Genomic DNA, 20,899 nt, shown 5'->3' with positions numbered 1-20,899 from the left:
TTAAATGTGCTAGCACTCTCTGAAATGTCATCAGAAACGAATCTTGTGGTACAGATAATTAGCCATTTCACAGGGGTATATGATGGAATCCTTGTCTGAGTAACCGATGTGAGTTGTGATGTTAACACTCAATTCCCCTCATGGGAGTTGCCTGGCATGAGAATAAACCAGTCACTATTCCTGGCACTTTTCCAAGTCAGAAACATCATTTCCACATTTATCTTTTCAGACACAGATGACTGAGCACCTTAATAAATTACTCAGTTACCAAACCATGAATTTATAGAAAATATTCTTTTCTTTATTGTATATTTGCTTCATTTTACTATAGCTCGTAATATACTTTGTGATAATTGTCTATTCAGAAATTTAGAATTATGTGTTTTCCAGTAGAAACATAATTTTGGGAATAACAATATGTGTATATGTATATGTATGTATGTGTATATATATATATATATACACATACATATATTTTAATCTATTTAGTTTCAGGATCAAACATAATTTTTAAAGCATAATTAAGAATCAAGAAGAGATCAACAAGAAAATTCTGACAACAAACCAATTGAAAATGAGCCAATGTAGTCAAAATAAACAATACAGGTATTTAAATTAGTTTATTGCTATGATTAGTATATGCTAGAATGTGTATAACATTAGAATCTGATAAAGCAGTTTACATCTACAAAATCTATCAGACTACTGTGAAAAGTATGTGACTGTTGACATTCAATTCAGTGCTTATTTATGTAATACCATTTCTATTAAAGAGATCCTAATGTATTTATCAATGATCAACATTTTAAAATAAAGCATTTAATTGAACTATAACACAATCACAGAGAACTGTGCATCGTAAGAATAGAGATCTATGGATTATCACAAGGCAAGCTTAAGTAACTACCACCTAGAACATGACCTCCAAAGTCCTCCTTACATCCTCTTCAATCACTATGCCGCTCTATTTTCCCAATGTTAAATTAAACACCAGCCTCACTGCTAACACTCTTGACTAATTCTGCCTATTTTTGAACATTTAAGAAATGAAATCCCAGAACAGCACTGTTTGGTGCTGGCTTCCTTCACTCAAAATTATGTCGCAATAATCATCCATATGGTTTAAGATAACAATGCATTTATTTTCAATATTGTGTAAAACTCAAGTTATCAAGATACCACAAATTAGTTATTGCTTCTACTATTGATGGATATTTGGTCCATTGTTAGTTTTTAGCTAAAACAAACAGCAACTGAAATGAACATCCTTGCACATATCTTTTGGTGAACATATTTCGGTTGATTATATACCTAGAAGTAAAATTGCTGAAACATAAGTAATACACATGTTCAAATTTCAAAGGTACTGCTAGCAGATTTCCAAAGACATTATACAAATTCACAATCCCTTCAGCAGAGTGTAATTCCAGTTGCCTCACATTCTTTCCAAAACTTGATATTTTCTATTTCTTAATTTTGGATACTATTGTAGGCATTTGTATCTCACTGTTGCTTTACTTTACATTTCTCTGATTGCTAATGAAGCTTTAGAATTTTTCATATATTTATTTTCTTTGCAGGATTAGCTTATAAAACACAAAATGCATTTTCTTGCTCATTTTTTTCTATTTGGTAGCCTCATTAATCTCCTATTAAACTATAGTTCATTATAATTTCCACGTGCAAATTATTTGTCAGTTAAATGCATTACATATATTTTCTATTACTTTTGTATTTTTCTTTTCCTGTTTTCCACTCTGATCTTTTGACAGACAAAATTACTAATCTCAGTTCAATTCAATTTGTTTATATTTTCAGATTTCCATTTAAGAAACATTTTCCTATGGGAGATATTAAATTTCAAAACCTTTGCTATTTTTCCTTTTATATTTGTATTTAAATTCACCTGAAGTTGATTTTTACACATAATATGATATAGGATCAGTTCTTTTTGATTTCCTTTTCCAGTACAGACCTACAGTTCACTGAAGACTATGAATTAAAAAGCTGGCTTTCTCCAATGCTCTTCGACTAAATGTGTAATTTCTAGTTCCAGACAATTCTATGCCATTGGTTTATTTTTTAATTCTTGTTTTAACATCACATTTTTCATTATGGAGCTTTGTAATAAGTCTTAATATCTGATAATGTCTGTCTTTCAACTTTATTCTATTTTTTTAGATTATCTTATTCAATTTAGCATTTCTGAATTATTTTTAAAAATGTATTGAGGTAAAATTCATATAACATAAAATAACCATTTTAAAACGAACAATTCAGTGACATTTAGTACATTGACAAAGTTATGCAACTACATTTTCATAATTCCAAAATATTTTCAAATTTAATTAACAGTTTGTCTTTATTCTCCCCTCTCCTAGTCCCCTGGCAACCATCAATCTGTGTTCTGTCTTTGTTAATTTACCTATTCTGCATATTTCATAGAAATTTTCAATCTGTATCAGATTCAAATGACCATTTTGCAAAAGTAAAAAATTAAAAAAAAGCTGATCCTCAGATTCATATGGAATGCCTGGATCTGGCAATGTATTCTTGGATATGAGGCATAAAACGTGGGCAACAAAAAGAAAAATATAGATAAAATGAACATCATCTAAAATAAAAAAACAAAAAACAAAAACTTTTGTTTATCAAACGGCATTATCAAGAATCTCAAAAGACAGCATAAGAATGGGAGAAAATATTTTCAAATATTTTATGTGTATAAAGTAAAGACCTACTATCCAAAATATGTAAATAACTAAAATTCAACAAGATAAAGACAAACAATCCTATTAAAAATGAGCAAAAGACTAGAGCAAACATTTCTGTAATGAAGGCATAAAAATGGCCAATAAGAATATGAAAAGCTTCTGAACATCATTAATCATTAAAGAAATGAAAACCACAATGAGATACCATATCACACTAGAATTAATATAATATTAATAGTAAAAAAATATGAGAGAGAGTGAAAGAGAAATGAGTACCCTTATACGCATACATTGCTAACAGGCATCTAAAATGGCTCGGTTACTGTGGAAAAGAATTTGGTGATTCTCAAAAAGTTCAACATAGAATTACCATATGACCCATTAATTCTACTATTAGATATATGTACAGATAAATGAAAAAACAGTAAGACATAAAGATACATGCTTGTTTTTAGAAGTACTATTTATGGTAACCAAAAGTGGAAACAGTCCAAATGCTTATCAATTGATGGATAGATAAAACAAATTGTGATATATATATATAAAATACAATATTGTTCAACTATAAAAATGAATGAAGTACTGATGCATGAAATGACTTATATGAATCTAAAAATATTATGCTAAGTACAAGAAGCCAGATACAAAGGTAACATATTTTACATAAATTGTAATACTAGTTTGCCATGTCCATTTTAAAAGATGCTAAAATGTATTGATATATTGAATTAATAGATCAATTTATGAAAAAATTGATATCTTTCTACTATTGAGTCCCTCAATACTGTAACATCATATATACTTTCACCTTTTTAGGTTTTTAATATCTTTTACCTATGTCATATAGTTTAGCGCCGTAGAGATTTAGAATGTATATCTTTAGATTTATTCTCAGTAATTAGACATTTTGATGTCTTGATCTTAAAGAAACAGACAGCCAGATATTTCTCCAGCAAAATGGGCTTATTTGGGAACAACGAAGAATTATTACTTGGGACATGAGGTCTAAGGGCGAACCATGAATAAGTCCACAGAAACAAAGGAAAGAAACAAACCTGAGAGGAGCTGTTGTAAACAAAGAATCCACTGGAGGGAACTGCAAGTTTGAAGTTCAGTGACTTTTCATTGGCTGAGTTATGGCAGTCTCCCATAGACTGAGCTGTTGCTGGAAGAGGAGGAATCTTTTCTTCCACCTGCTGAGTTACTAAAGGAGCATCACTTCCTGTTAGAGAGTCAATGTACATCTTCTCCTGTTGGAATCAGTAATGTGCAGTGAGAGCCTGGTGCGTGAGAGTTCTCTCTTTTACCCTCTCAACTCCATTTTAGACAAGGTTTCTATTTATTATTTTTTACAGATGCTATCATAAATGATACTTTCTTTTCCGTGTTGTAGTTGCTTATATATAAAAAGTGAAAATTTTATATTAACTTTTTATCAGTGACCTCACTGCATTAACATTAATTTCAAAACGTTATCAATATATTATTTTGCCTTTTATGTATGTTCCATTATGCATTGTGTAAAGAGTGACAGTTTTATTTTTAAAATAAAAGTATTAGCTAAATATCTATAAATATGATTGACTATTTCTAAGTACACCAAATGGTGATTGTGATAAATAATGATGAAACAAATGTCAATAGTAACTTCAGCACATTTCAAAAATAAAATATATTAAATAGTGAGCCAAATGTCATTAAAAGCACAGTATGTGCAAATGTTTTGAATCCACTACTGGAATCTAAGAAACAGCACTACTAGACAATAGTGTAAACTAGGAGAGAAAATTTTAAAATGAAGGAAAGAACTTTCAGAGTAATTAAGTGATCAACAGGAGAGCTGGACTTGATTACAATTCTAACCCAAGGTCCTGCTACTACGGTATGCAGTTTTAAGTCCCGTGAGTTCAGAAAGGCCTCTCTCTGTCACTTCAAACAATTTTAAAATAACTCTTTTTCTTTTAAAGGAAAATCTGAATACCAAAATTAAACATCCTATTATAGCCAACTAAATATTTCACCCCTTAGAATTTTATTTATGTTCCAAAAAATGTATGACTCCATAAATTAAGGTAAAATTTTGCTCCAATTTTTGCCTTGTCACCATTTTTTTTTTTGAAAGAATCACAATGGATCAGCAAAGCTTTGAATTTTAGCAAATTCAGAAGAATCTTTAGGAATGTTTTAGATCTTTGTCCCTCTCTTCATACCTACTATCCTTTTTTCTTGACAAATGATAAAATAGGAAGAGTTTAAACCTAGTATTTGTTGTATTATAATAACTTAGAGAAAAAGGATTTAATACAAGATACAAGTAATTCTGTTTTTTTAGGAAGCCAGAGATAATGCTGATAAGTTGAGATTCATATTGATATACCGTAAGTGAAAACAACACATTCTCTGTAATTCTGAAGGGTATGGAATCGTCCTTTTGAACCCTCACTCCTCACTGGTAGGACTCACCCTCCTCTGAACTAGTATGTGTAGGTAAGTCCGCCTTGATTGCATTTGTATATATATTCCTAATACATCATAAATCTGTTTACCTGTTTGCTCTCTACCGGTGAACTGGAACAGCAGCAGGGCACAAAACATCTTCTGTATTAGTACCCCACATCTATCATAGATCCTGTGACCCAGACCAACAACTGTTTGTTGAATTAAATGGGACACAACAGAGACCAATTTCTTTCAGTTTAGCAAACAGTCAAATTTTAGATTGTGAGAAGGGAAGTGATATTCTGCTGATAAGGCAGTAAAGCATTTGAGGATAACTGCCGGTCAAGACACCTCTACTTGCTGGGATACATAATTTATAACATAGAAAAAGGGAAACTTAGTTATATCCTCAGAGGGATAAAGAGAATAGTACATATTTTATGAATATCTATCTTGTAAGTTAGATGTGATTGCATTTTTTAAAGGATTCTTGTCAAAGAGCTTTTCACCTCTATGATCTAATATATAAACCCATCAGTAGTTCTTGTTTACATGAATTAAGGCCATCTGTTTTAAAAGTGGCAGCTAAAACATACACTGCTAGTCTTCTCTATTAGTCAGAATGCTTTTTAAAGGTGATACAAAATTAGTCTTACTTCTGAGTACTAAATTAATTAGTTGCAATAGCTGGAGTCCACAGGTAAATATAGAGAGGACTTCATTGGCTCACAGTGTCCTAAGCGCAGGCTCTCTGGCAATGGTGTTTTTATTTTGTTTTATTTTTTCGAGTGGCTCAACTCTGAGACAGAAACTCTTCCTGTTAATTTTAATTTGGCACCGACAATTTTAGACTTCCTTAGTAGCCCCACTGGAAAAATACAGATTCTCTCATACAAACATTCTCAAAATTTTACAATTGGATCTTGCTGATTCCTGTTTACCAGTGTCTTATTTGTGACCTATGAGCTGTCACCAATGGGATAAGATACTATGATTGCCTAGCCCTGGTTACATGACAATCCCTGGAGCTGAGATAGAAGTCATAGAGATTAACAGTGGAGTTCTTTGAAAAATAAGAGATCTGTTACTATAAAGATGGATAACTGATGCTTGGAAAATAAAGTCAACCAATATTCACCAATCCTTCCTATATCATCCTGCCATTGCTAAAGGATCCCCATTATTTTATCAAAATTTTAGCTTGTTAAAATTACAAACTATGATCCACCCTTCTTCAGCAGATCAGGAAACTATTTCTCTTACCATATTCAATTACCATAATGTCAAGTATTTATATTTGAATAGCCTTCCCCTCTGTAGAGAATACCTTTTTTTATTTTTTTTTATTTTTTTGTATCTCTGTTTCTAGAACTCATGGTTCCCTACTTCCACCTGTAAGGCTTCTTTTAACTTCAAAGTTTGTATTGAGCATCTCTGCATTGTATTATAATGCTTAAGCAAACGTATCTCAACCTTAGTACTTAATATATAGCATCTAAAATAAATTTTCTGTTTATTCTACTATCCTATAAATTCATTGGTTACAAAAGCTGAACTTTACCCCCCGAAGATTTATCATAAACCCTAAAGCATACTGAAGGTGCAAAAATGTATCTTTCTAATCTATAGAGTTAGGATAATGATATTTCACTTAAAAGAAGAATCGTGTGAAAATTAATTCTATACAAGTGAATGTAACATATTTACATTATTTTTAATCTTTTAGAGTATAATATAATCCCCACTCCCAGCTATTATGCTGTTTTGTTTTAACTCATTGTGTATCTAGAGAATTTGGAAAATTAGAAGATGTTAGGCATTGTATATAATCACTGGCTACTATGTTCCAAAGCTATTCTAAGGTATCTAGAACACATCATGTCATTTAAAGTTCACAGCAAAATAGTTAAAGAAGCATTCTTACCCACATTTGCCTGATAAGGATGAAATAGTGCTGGTATAAAAGGAGTGTAAGGTGCTTATGTACACAAGAGTGTTTAGAACTCCAGCTTCATCACTGTAAGTTTCATAAGCAGGTGCAAGTTATTTAACCTCTCTAAGCCTCACTTCGTTATCTGTGAAACAGACATTAGACTAATACTACTCAGTAGGTTGTTATAGGGATTGCATGAACTCCTATGAAGTGCTTATCACAGTGTGTGTCACATAGTAATTTCTCAATAAATTCAATAATTTTTAAGAACAGGTGAAATAAGTCACCGTCTCAGGATACAACTTGTAAATGACAGATGACAGAATTAATATTTCAACCTTAGCTTTTCTGATTGTAAACCCGTGTTGCTGATTGGTAGGTTTTGTTGTTTCTTACTTAAAGTGCAAAAACTGCAATCGAGCATCATACCTGAAGTTTCATGCAGAGGCAAATTCATGATATACCACGATGTGCTGGCTGCCCTTAGTTAACATCTAACACCTTCAGTATAAGTAAATTCCTGCCCAGGAAAGTGTCAGCAATGAACTGGAAAAATAAAAGAATGGTAAACAGAATAGCCGCTTACCTAGGTAACCAGTGTGTGTGTGTGTGGGGGGGGGGGTAGCATGGAGAATTCTGAGCATGAGGAAAAGAGAAGAGACAAAAGGGAGATGAAAAGTTGCCAATTAAATATTATTTTCTTCATTACTTGTCTAAGTATATCAATGGCTGGCCTTTCATGCTGGGATTGGCATCCCCATTAAGAAGCATCTTGACACCCGGCTTTGTATCAACATACCTCAACATTTAGCTGTCACCTCATTTACCACTCAAACATGCACAAAACCTTTCACTAAGAATTTTGAGGTCATTTGCCAAAACTTGCATCTCTTACACTTCTCCCTTATAAGGGTTATAAGGGAGGTTATAAGGGTTAAAGTCTCTTACATCTGTGGTACTGAAAAGGAGTCTGGAGCTCTGGCCCCTCCCAGTGCAGAAGCGGTGCTAAGTGATGGGCTTTACCAGGTTGTTTTTCATTTCAGTTACTAAAGTATAACATATCACAAGATGCATATGAGGCACTCGAGGTTATTGAAAATGTAATCAATGTTCTCTTGCGTCTGGCCTCCCACAGGAACAGAGCACAGCAATCTACCTTGGGGAGACACAAATACACCTTAAGGAAAGGCTTAAAATAGTTTTATTTATGTAATTTACTATAGCTCATTTCATTTGCTACTGAAACATCATTCGTTTCATATCTTTCTTCCTTCTGGTTGCTCAGAGTACAAATTAATTCCCTGTGGATAAGGGCTGATGTTATTTAATACTCAGCACCTATTAATAAATCACAGTAAGATACATAATTAATTATCCAACCCATTTGGGGGTAATAAAATCATTTACTTTTAAATGTCCTTTGAGAAATATGAATATAACCCAACCACATTTTTAATGGTCCTCAGCATTAGCTGCAATCATTTAAAAGTTCTTACCTTTTTCCTATATCATACAAGTGAAAGGCTTTTTTTTTCTTCAATCTTAATATTTTATCAACATATGATTTAAGGGTTTAGCTGAGTTATCGAAAAAGGAAAGACTTGACTAAGTCCATAAGTTGGAATGCAAATACCTTGATTGTATTTCCAATTTGTCCCCTATGATTGTTAAATAGCTTCTACTCATTAGATGCTGGGTTTACCTTATTAAATAAGAGTGAAATGAGTGGGCTAACCTACTTTTAAGCATGTGAAAACTCTTGTTTACTATGTTCTCAACACAGTAATTCTCTGCATTGCACATAAAGGTCCATAGGTAGAATGCAATTTTGCAAATTAACTAGAAACACATGATTTTAATTTCTTAGCTGCTATTTTTAATCCTTAGGAACAAATCCTCCTGGATTCCATGATTCCATCTTCCACCCAAACTTCTATATGCCACCGTGAATTTTTGCCACTGTTGTTATTATCAAAGAAACCAACCGAGGCAAGGCCTCCCGGGGAAATTAAACACCTATATGTACTGTGAGTCATTGGAAGCTAATGGGCATTCTTCTTGGTGTAATTGATAGAACTCAAAATAATGAAAGGTTAGGAATAGGAATAAGGCAAGAATGAGTTCTGAAATATAACAGTCAGACCACAGTCACAATACAATTGGCTTCTTACCATATGCCATGTGCTTGACTATCATTAGTCCTCTCCAAACATGCACAGTCAAGAGTACTAACTTCATTTCTCAGTGAAGAGACGTTAAATTACCAGCCCATGAGACAATGTACCTAGCCTTGGGCTAACCTAAACTCCTCTGAGAGTGCAAGAACTGAAAAACTGAGTATCAGATCCCTGTATCTCCAAAGCCTAGTCTCCTTGCATTGTATCAGACTCTTATTTGTTAAGCTGCATGGCTCTAAGAGCTGAAGGCAGCAACCAGTATTCAGAGAATGCCAGTTTCATTATGGATTGAAGTAGTTAAAAAAGAAAAAGAGAATAATTGAGAAATGGGTTTCAATGCACGGTCAAAGTTTAATTACATTAAATAGATACTTTCTAAGGTATTATTTTAATTCATTTTTATTCATCTTACTATATATATATATATATATAGTTACATTCTTAGTGATTGCCCTGGGGTTACAAGGAACACCTTAATTTATAACAATCTAATTGAATTAATGCCAACCTAATTTCAATGCTATACAAAATCTTTGTCCCTGTGTAGCTCTGTTCTTCCTCCTTTTTGCATGTTATATCTTTATACTCTGTATGCCCATAACCACATATTTATAATTATTAATTTATGCTGTTTTCTTTTAAATCTGATAGAACAAAAATCAAAAGCACATTATAGTGTCTTTCATACATTTATACTGTATTTGCTTATACAGTTACCTTTATAAGTACTCTATTATTTCATGGGAATTCAAGTCAACATTCTAGTGTCTTTTCATTTTAGTCAGAAGAAAACCTTTCAGTATTTATTATAAGGCAGTTTCACTGTGACAGAGTCTCTCAATTTTTTTTTGTTTGTTTTTTATTAGTCTCTCAGTTTTTTGTTTGTTTGTTTTTAATCTGGAAAGTCCTAAATTAGCCTACATTTTTGAAAGCTGGTTTAGGAGATATAAAATTCTTGGTTGACAATTTTTCTTTCTCTACTCTTAAAATGTCTTCCTATTGCTTCCCAGCTTCCGTGGTTTTGGTGAGAAATTAGCTCTTAATTGTATTGAAGGTGATGTGTATGTGGTACGTCATTTTCTTCTTGATGCTTCTAAAATTCTCTGAGTTTTTTGCTTTGGACAGTTTTCTCATGATATACGTAGGTGTAGATAGTTTCCAGTTTATACTACTTGGAGTGTTGAGCTTCTTGGATCTATAGATTATTGTTCCTCAAATATAGAGGGTGTGTTTTTTTTTTTGGCCATTCTTTCTTTAAATATTCTTTCAGCTCCTCCCTGTCTTCTCTCTTTTTCCTGGGCTCCCATTATGTGTACATTGATATGCTCCTTGGCATCCCAGATATCTTGAAACTCTGTGCTGGTCATTTACCTTTATTCTGTTCTTTAGACTGGTTAATCTCAGTTTATGTATCTTCAAGTTTACTGATTTTTTTTTTTTTTTCCTGCCTGGTCAAATCTGCTGATAAGTCCCTCTGCTGATTTTTTCTTTTCAGTGCTGTACTCTTTAACTCCAGAATTTCTGATCTTTTGAAAAACAATCTCTATTTTTATTTATATTCTCTATTTTTAAGACATCATTCATATACATTTTAAAAATTATTTATACATTATTCCCTTTAGCTCTTGAAGCATATTTAATATAACTGATGTAAAGCTGTGTTCCAGTAAGTCCAAAGTACTGGCTTTCTCAAGTACAATTTCAATTGATAGGTTTTCTTTACTGTGTGTGGTCCATACTTTTAATTTTGCCAATTTTTTTTTTTTTGCAGACTATATGATTTTTATTAACAATTAAACATTTTATATAATACTGTGAAATATATATGGGAAATCAAATTCTTCTCTCGCCTTTGGGATTGTTGCTGTTATCATTTGCTGTTGAGTTGTTATTGATTTTGTAGTTTGCTTGCTTCTGAACTAATATGTGTATTCTTAATCATGTATGCTCATTGAATTCTCTGATCAGTTAGCTTAGCAGTAAGCTAATGATCAGATAGATATTTCCTTAAACTCTTGAAAGTAATGAGTTTACTGAGATCAATAGTTGTCCCTATATTCTCCTCTTTTGCCTACAAGACCCTAAATCATACTTATGTACATTGTTACAGAAGTACAGAGCCTAGAAGATAGTGTAACTGGGTGAGGCCCTATTAGTAGGGTGAGATAAATGAGATATATAACCAGGCAGCATATGTTAGAATGTCTTTGGGAAATGGAAACTGACCACTCAGGGGAGACAGGGTATGTGAAGTGATAAATAGCTCAGGCTCTGAATCTTGATTATGTCGGGTCAAGTCCTAATTCTGACATTTACTAGTTTTGTGGCTTTGGACAAATTATACTTAATTATGTTGTGCTTTTCTAAATCGTCTGCAATACCAAGAAAGACAGTATACTTACTACAGAGTTAGGTATGAGGCTTGCATTAATACATGTGAAGTCCATAGCATATGCTCCATATAGAGCAAGGGCTGGATGACTATTACTATTATTATGATGACATAGTCCATTCCGTTGCTTTACTGTTCATCCTTATACTATTTCATATATATATTTTCATATATATATATATATATATATATATATATATATATATATATTCACAGTAATATTCCTTATAATAGGAATTTTTATTTAGCCTACTCTGTAAATGATCTAAACTCTTACTATGCATTACCTTTTTTTTTTCTCCACATTACTTCTATTTTAAGGATGAGAAAGCCAAGCTACAGACAATTTAATAAATGTTCTCAAGGCAACATTGCCTTATGATGCAGGATTTAGATTTCGGTATCAGACCATCTGGCTCATATTTTGACCAAATATACCATTTCCTCATATTTTAAGTTGAGCTTTCTGGAAAGCTGAAGCAGTAACCCTTCGTGGTTTCTCCTAGTCCTCTACTCAATCCAGTCTCCTTCTAGAGCTTCCACACCCAGACAGCTCACCCATGAATGTTCCTTATATTTTAACCAGAAGGAACACAATTAGGATTCATCCTCCTTCAAAACTCTGGGCGAGTCTGGCCAAAACTATTTGTTTCCTTTTAAATGTTGCTTGTATCCTTTTTATTTATCAATGATTTATTTGTATCTACCAAGTACCAGGCACAGTATTAGGCGAAAACTTGCAACCAGTGAGAGAGCAAAAGGGGAAAGAAGTGAAATTTCAATACAGTATAGTAGTAGATGCAATAAGACTAGGTAAAGTGTGTTACAGATATGTATAAGGAGGACCTTCAAATTCAGGGAAAGTTTCCTGGAAGAGGTGCTAGTTGAGCTGTATGCAAAAGTAAAACCAGTTGTAGAACCACGTAAAGAGGAGGAAGGATTGGAGTGAAAACAGGGAGTCCTAGCAGAGAAGTAGCATGTTCAGGGTGCCATGGTGTTACCTCTGCAGAGTCTTCCCATTGCTTTTCAGAAAAGAAGAAATCAGATGACTGATTTGGGAAGGTTCAGTTACTGTACTAATTATCTATTACTGCACAACAAATTAATCAAAGTTTAGCAGCTCAAAACATCACATACTTATCTCATTGTGCCTGCAGGTCAGGACGAGGAGCACTGCTTAGCTGGCCCCTCTGACTCAGGCGGGCTGTAATGAAGACCTTGGCCAGGGAATCAGTCATCTCAAGTCTGATGTGGGGAAGTAACAGCTTTCAAGCTCACTCACATGTCTGTTGCCAGGCCTCCATTTCTTGGTGTCTGTTGGCCAGAAGCATCTCTCAGTTACTTGTCAAAAAAATCTCTTTGTAGAGAATATCAACGCAAAGCAACTCACTTCCGCCTGAGAGAGGGCAACCAAGATGGAAGCACAATCTTTTTGTAACACAAGCCTGAAAGCGGCATTCCATCATTTCTTTCATCTTCTAGTTGAACTCGTTTAGAGTTGTCAGATACAGGATACCCAATTAAATTTGAATTTCAGATAAATGACATTTTTAATATAAATACATTTGAAATATTATATGGGATATGTTTATACTAAAAACGTTGCTTACCTGAAATTCAAATTTAACTGGTTATTCTAATTATTGCTTGCTGAATCTAGCAAACCTAAGCTAGTGATATCCTATCACCTCTGCCCCATTCTATTCACTAGAAATGAATCACTAGATCCAGTTAACACTCAAAGTGGGGTAGAATTATACAACGGTGTGAACATTAGGATGTCGGGATTATTGGGGCCATCTTATAAGCTGCCTACAGCAGTGACTAAAGAAAGGTATTTAATCATGTCCTTTATGATACCTTCTGGGTCTTTGTAAAGCATTCCAACATTTTTCCTAAGTTGTCTCAGCCCCACACTGAAGAAGTCTATGTTATTATGCTAGGGCTGCCATAATGCCGTAGTCTGGGTGGCTTAAGCAATAGTAGACACTTATTGTCTCATATTGTCTCACAGTGCTAGAGGTGAGGTTCAAGATCAAGGTGCCAATATGGCTGGTATCTGGTGAGTCTCTTCCTCCTAGCTTATAGATACACACTTTCTTCATTGCCTTCCCTCTGTGTAAGTGTGGAGAGAGAGAGAGAGAGAGAGAGAGAGCACCCTCATGTCTTTCCTTCTTCTTATAAGGACACTAATCCTATAGGATTAGGGTCTCGCCCTTATGACCTCATGTAACCTTAATTACCTCCTTAAGGGACCTATCTTCAAATATAATCACACTGGAGATAAGGGCTTCAACATGTTAATTTTGGGGAAATACAGTTAAGTCTATAACTAGGTCTTTAGCAATAAAAGGATAAATCGCTATAATTCAAGATATTGCTGCAGTCACAGCCCAGCCCAGCCCATCTTACTAGTTAACAGAAAGCATTTCCTATCCTCATTCTGGGCTTAGAGGATAAAATAATAGGAAAAGAGCCCTTAGCTCTTTTTTTGCTGAATCAAATAGAAGTGAGCTATCATATGAAATATGTTTCAGCAACTTTGCAATAAATATAAAACATGTTATATAGAAAGTTCTCTCTACAAATTATACAAGGGTGCAATTATGTTTGAAGTCTAATTTTTTGTTGATATTTTATGGTTCATAATTTAGGCAATATAATACCCTAAAAGTATTTGATGGTACTTTATTTAGGCAATTTGATAGCCTAAAGGTTAGTGTTGAAAGTCAGGCATGAAGGAAGCTCCCAACAATTTAGCACTCTTGTAGGAATTTTATAATAAAACTAGTGTAGGAAACAGAAGCAAATGGGTGATGTTGCTTTAATTGGGAGTTTGAGCATTTGGGTTTACAGCTAAGGGACTTAAATATCATGAGCTTATTTACTTTGCTTGGGGTTCAAGAAGGTCCATCATACTGTTCCCAGAGTCACTCACTGCTGAATCTGAAAAGAGGCTTTTGGGTTTTTGTTTTTGTTTGTTTCACTCCCTCTATTAACATACTGTATCAGATTAGGATCTGAGGTAAATCCTCCTATCATAATGCTTCCTCTCTAATGAAACACCAAATGGAACATTTGTTGTGAAAGTTAACTACATGCCTGGCATTTTATTCTGAAAGATCCACATTGTCTCATTCCCTCTGGCAATATACAAAAAAAAAAAAAAAAAAAAAAAAAAGGTAAAAATTCAGAAGCTAACTAAGTTCTTCTAGGAAAGAAGGCTGAATAGTAAGTGTTGGAGAGGTCTAGCTTATGGGACTTGAAGAGTGCGTTCCCATGGGACTTTGCACAATCTTTCAATTAAACAGGTAAAAATTTGCCTTCCAGATATAATTCAACATATTTAAATGGCACATATCCCATCGTGATCCCATTTCTGCCTAACTGTCCAGCCCATCTCCCTCCTTTACCTTATATATCAAACTTAACTCTGTTAACATTTCACTAAAAGTACCATGCCCTCTTTATCATCTCTGTTACTTTGAAGGTAACTTTTCATTATTTGGAATGCACAAACTTATTCTTTATTGGCTTACATGGAGCAACAATTCAATTAGCATGTCAACATCTCTAGAAGACCCTTCCTGGTTGGCACATTCCTACCTCCTTGGGTTAAATGTACTATACTTTTTCTCCCATAGAAATTGTTACTAACTGTATTTTAGCATGCATTATTCACTTGTGATTTTTAGTTTACTTGCTTATATCTCACTCCCATATAAAATTATACATAGGTCTTTGAAGACAATGGTAATTCTATTTATGGTTCCATTCCTAACTTATGAATCCAAATGGAGTGTGTGGCACATATAGTGCTCAACAATTTCCTTAATGAAATTATGAATTAAGGATGAGGCTTGTTAAATTTCCAGTTCCCTGTGGTTACACTCAAATGTCATCACATTAATTTCTTCAGCATGATAGTAAATTATACCATGCAATTGTACAGAAATATAAGTCAATCAGGACAATTTATTTGTCTCCTAAAAGAATAAACCCCTATGTTTGGCACTATAAAGTTTAACATATTCTGGCCTGTAAAAGCACTTAAATACTGCTGGGAGTAACAAATGAACATTTAACTAGAATTATAACTAAAATATAACAGTAGACGTTTATTCATGTCCTAAATTGTTCTAAACACTGTGTTAGACACAAGATAAATTAAATGTAACACAGTTGTTTTCCTTAAGAACCTAACAGTTTAATCTGGAGACAAACAAGAGGCAGGTAATTAAAGAATTGCTCAAGAAGTACCCTACAGAAGTATAAACCTTAAACTAATGGAACAAATCTAATGGGAAGGAAAGTCTTAATATTTTCTTTGATTAACCACTAATTCATCTAGATTCAGTCCAGATGGTTTGATCAGTAATTGAATACTTTTTCTTTCTAGGCAAACAGCTGCAGATATAGCTCATCTTGAGTGACATTTTCCATATTTGGAAGAAAACCTTTATGTGTCATGGGAGGAAACATAATTTTCCCTCTACTCTTCAGAGTTCTTGGCTGAGACCCCTATAATAATAGACAGATTAACAAACAAAAATGTGCTAACTTGTATACTGTATATCATGTGTACATGGGAGATACCCAGGGAAAAAAGAGGGGCTCTGGTAAGTGGCTTAGAACTGCAGCTTAGATGTCATCTTCAGCTAAAGACAAAAGAAAGAAAGATGCAGGAGACCATTTATGGGGAGATGATTAGGACAAGCATGGTAAACAAGAGTAAGATGTGTTATGCAGATTTAAGCACCCACTTTATCCATCAGTAAGTTTCTTGTGATTTAGCCACCTTTCTGTTTTTAGTACAGAATGAGAGACATCTTCAAAAATGTAAATTTATAAATTCCTTTTATAAATGTAAATGTCTTTTATAAAAGGAGGATGACTTCTACTTTGTTTCCAGAGCTTCTCCTGTTCTGCTCTTTCTCACAATAATCAGCTAAAAATAATTCTATGCCAAAGAGGAATATTCTGCTGCTCTATAAGGTTCTCTTACAAATATAACGTTCTAAAAGTCAACCAAAAGTCACAGAAACTGAAAGTGGTCACCAGCTAAGGACCAAAAGTAGGAACACACAAATGGGCACTCAAAGTTAGGCTTTTGCTTGTGGCAGCAAAGAACAACATACACTATAGGGAATCATGTCACCTTTCAGTGACAGTAGTAGGAAGGGCGTATTATAGGATTTGAGCTTACTTTACCTGATTTGTGAGAGAGAAGCAGAATTTCCTCTAAACTGAGTGATGTCAGGTGCAGGAGAGGCAATTCCATGATTTTATATATCAATAATTGATATTTATTAGACAAGAAGAATGGAGTGGAACTAGATCTGTAATTGGTAATGTAGCAGTCCTTCAAGTTGTTGGTAAATCAGAAAGTTTAGTTATTTTTGTGTTTTGTACATTGTGTTTTTGTTTCTGTCTGCTCAGACATGATTACAAAATTGTGTCTTTCATCTTACTTCAAGGTCACTCATTGATCTAATCCAGTTTCTCAATGTTGGCATTATTGACATTTTGGTTCAGTTAATTTTTTGTCCTGGGGGCAGTCCTGTGCATTATAAGATGTTTAGCAGCAACCCGGGATTTTGACTGATTAGATGCCAGTAGCAAGCTCTGCTCCCAGTCAAGACAATCAAAAAATCTCCAGAAATTGCAAAATGTTTACTGAGGACCAAAATGCCCCTGGTTGAGAACTACTGATCTAGTCTCATGTATGTCTGTACCCCCCAGAGGAAAGGTTCATTTGATGAGAAGGAAGTTATCTGCTGAGATGGACTCCTCATGGTCAACAAAGGGACCAGATTTTATAAACAATAAGAGTCTAGCGGCCATGTACTGACAAACTATCATCGTGTACTGGGTATACTTGAGAAAACCTCACACTGAACTCTTGACTTCCTGCAGTACATCTGCTTGTTTATGCTGTCTGAGTCAACAACTGCAGGGAAACTCTGGTTTTATCTTTCTGCCTACAGACTGAGACCTGCTCTGTCTAATGAGAGCTACACAATTTGGATACCTCATTTACATAAAATGGACCTAATTGAGAACCTGGGTGTGTACTTTTTTATAAAAGGCTGCCTCTCCTTTGTCTTGGTGGAACACAATTAAGATTGCTACCTGAATCTGTGTCTCCAGGGCTGCAGCTCCTTTTTGATTAAATAAATGCTTTTATGCTTTATTAGGAATATTAAACATTAATTTTGGTTTACACTAATGGTGGCAGCAATGGGATTATAGAGTGATGGTTCTGCAGTTCTCAGCACCTCCATGGATTCACACCAGGTACTGGCAAGAGACTATCACTACCATCTCCTGTGGTGGCTCCAGTTTTTGGTGGTAAGTCCTGGATCCTAACCTTCCTCTTTGGTTGAGGTTCTGGCCTTTAATTGAGCATCCTTGTTCCTATTTGCTGGCTTCCACTCATCTGTAATGATGAGCGGGGGGGAAAAAAGAGGGAGGTACACACTAGAGTAGGACTAATGAATTTATTTAGCAATATCTAATCAATTTATTTAGCAATATGCAATAGCAAAAGACAAAGTCACTTAAAAGTATGTGCTAATGACAGAAAGTAAAGGTGGTTAAGACTAAACTGCATACATCGATAACAATGTCATGTCAAAGGAGTGTACATAAGAGATCCTAACATATGTTTACTATTGATCAAAAATCACTTGGCTAAATACACAAATAACATCAATAAGGAGTATCCAAAAGCAGTAATAAACTATAGGATAGCAACTATTACAGTAGATACCAAAACTCCCCAAACCATCGAAAAAACAAGTGAAAAGGTCAAGAATCAAAACCTTGCCAGGTCTGCAGCAGGTCTCCCTAATTCCCAAGAATGTTGCTGCTGTTGCCATTGCTGTTGTTGTTGTTGCTGGAAGTTAGGGCATCTTCTGATGCTGCAAGCTGCAAACTTGTTTCTAAACTTGCATACAAGTTTCTAAAGTGCTAATAAGTTCTCAAGAATGTTGCTGCTGTTGCCGTTGCTGTTGCTGCTGTTGTTGCTGGAAGTTAGGGTGTCTCCCGATGCTGCAAGCTGCAAACTGCATGCAAGTTTCAAAACACTAACAGTTCTCAAGAAAGCTAACCATGGAGAAAAACACTGGAGAGGTCGGTAACCAGCTAGACCTCACCAGGTTCTCAGCTGGAAGTCAGGGCTTCTCCTGGTGTTGTAAGCTGCATGTTGCTGGAAGTTTTCAAAATGTTAGAATGATGGAGAATCACCAATGACAAACGACAAAATTATGAAAATTACACTGCCAACTGAGGTCTGTCTTATATATTTATTCAGATGTTCCATAGAGCCAAGCTCCTTGTTCCTGCCTCCGCCTCCAGGAATGGCCAGTTCCAGGAGGGTCTGGCAGTTACTGTGATAAGAATATTGCTTATCTGGAGGAGGGTCCAGTTCATTGGGACAAACGACACCTGCTGTTCTCGCCTTGGGCCTTTGGCCCAAGGCCTTCCAAAGCTTGGCAACATGCATGTCACGTCATTCTGATATAATTTAGTAACTTCTCCACCTCATTTCCTGATGTGTGCAACACAGACAGAAAGCAAAATCTTCCTATATCTCTCCTGCTGAGAACTAGACAAGGGAGAAATTTTCTTAACCCTAAGCTAACCTGTACCTCACGTGCAGTCTCTCGCAGGAGGGAACCCCAAATGCAGTCTCTCATGTGGGGGAATAAACAGTAACTAAAAGCTAACTAATACTTCGCATGAAGTCTCTCATGTATGGGAGGGAACTTCACAGGCATTCTCTTGTGTGGAAAAATAAAGGAATAAAAATGAACAGACAAAAGCTCACATCAGCCAATGAAGGAAAATTGTCCTCAACAGCTTCTCTATATCATCTGAGTGAGAGACTCAGATTCAAAGATTTCTGTCTTCTTTTGTTTACAAGTCGGCGATTCAGATTTCAGTTATTTCATCTACACTTGTCTATACTGAGTACCTCAGAGAAGGTACTAACCTTCGTTTGGGTTAGGGCTTGGTCCGTATGGTTTTCCAGACCAAGGAAAGAAGCCTTCATCCATATTCAGGTTTGGTCTATATGGTGGGTGGAACTTGTCCCTTAAGCTTGGACTAGGACCTGTCATAAGGGTTGCAAGGACACTCACACTTAAGGTGCACTTGAAGAGATGCCTTCATCAGGTGAGTGCAAGTGGGTAACCTTTCTTAAAGTTACAGTTGAGTAGTTTTGTTTGAACACAAATAACCCAAGATGATTTATACCTAATACGGAGTCTGAGGCTTCTTTCCATCCCTCGTCTTCTTTGTTTCCAGACATGAGGCAACCAGCATCTTTCGCTCAGGCTCCACCTCGGCAACATCTTCCTCTAGGAAAATCTGCCCCTTTGAAATCATGCTTTCTGAAGCTGTTCCCTTTACTTTCTGAGCTTCACAACTATAATGTGAACACTTGCTTTCTAGTTCTATCTTTTGCTTGGTTTTGTCGATAAGTCTACCTTAAAGGGCTTCCTTAAAGGAGAATATCTCAGAACTCACAGAGACAATAGAATCTATTCTTTGATTTTAAAGGAATTCTTACAGCATGCAAAAGCTTTGGCATCTGAGCAAAACCTTAACTTTGTCCATCTGCTAGAAACATAGTTTGGATCCAGTTTTTCGTCTGAGTTTTATATTGCGCCTGGGTCACAAAAGCTAGCATTGTAAAATTAAAGCTGTGAGATCTCTGTCTGTGTGTCTGTTGTCTATGGGTGTCTGTGTATGTATATTATAGATATGGCATATTTCTACCACTGGCCAGTAGTGCCAAAATTGGTTTGTAATTTCAAAATTAGGTTATAAAAGAAATTTATTCAATTTACTTTAAAAATGTGTATTAATAAAAATTGGAGAAATATCAGAAACTAACCAAAATGCTTTTCAAGTGCACATAATCTAAGGTTAGTCTTTAGTAAATAAATCTAGCTTAATGCCATTGATTTGATTAAAATGGTCATGCCTTTGATTATCAAAACTGAGAAATAATGGGGACATACAGCTTTCATTTTATCTGGTTTATTAGTCTAAAAAGCTCACATTTCCTCTTACAAAATTTGTCAGCAAAAAAAATAACTTCAAAGAATGTCTTTAAAATCTCTAAAATCTTCAGGAGCAATCTAAATATAATTGTTAAAAACAAATTATTTAACTATATATAAACGAGATAAGAGTTTGTGGGTGAACTTTTCAGCAAATAGTTTCCAAAATCTTT

At 34.7% G+C, this 20,899-nt stretch overlaps 1 pseudogene; it reads right to left on the bottom strand.

Moving 5' to 3' along the window:
• The window catches only part of LOC117025599 (sorting nexin-19-like), an 83,160-nt pseudogene extending 79,202 nt beyond the window's left edge, over nucleotides 1-3,958 (bottom strand).
• Nucleotides 3,959-20,899: the final 16,941 nt, after the last annotated feature.

This window comes from Rhinolophus ferrumequinum, chromosome 8 (genome assembly GCF_004115265.2).
Source record: "Rhinolophus ferrumequinum isolate MPI-CBG mRhiFer1 chromosome 8, mRhiFer1_v1.p, whole genome shotgun sequence".
NCBI classification, from domain to species: Eukaryota; Metazoa; Chordata; class Mammalia; order Chiroptera; family Rhinolophidae; genus Rhinolophus; species Rhinolophus ferrumequinum.
This window is presented reverse-complemented; position numbering and strand designations above follow the sequence as displayed.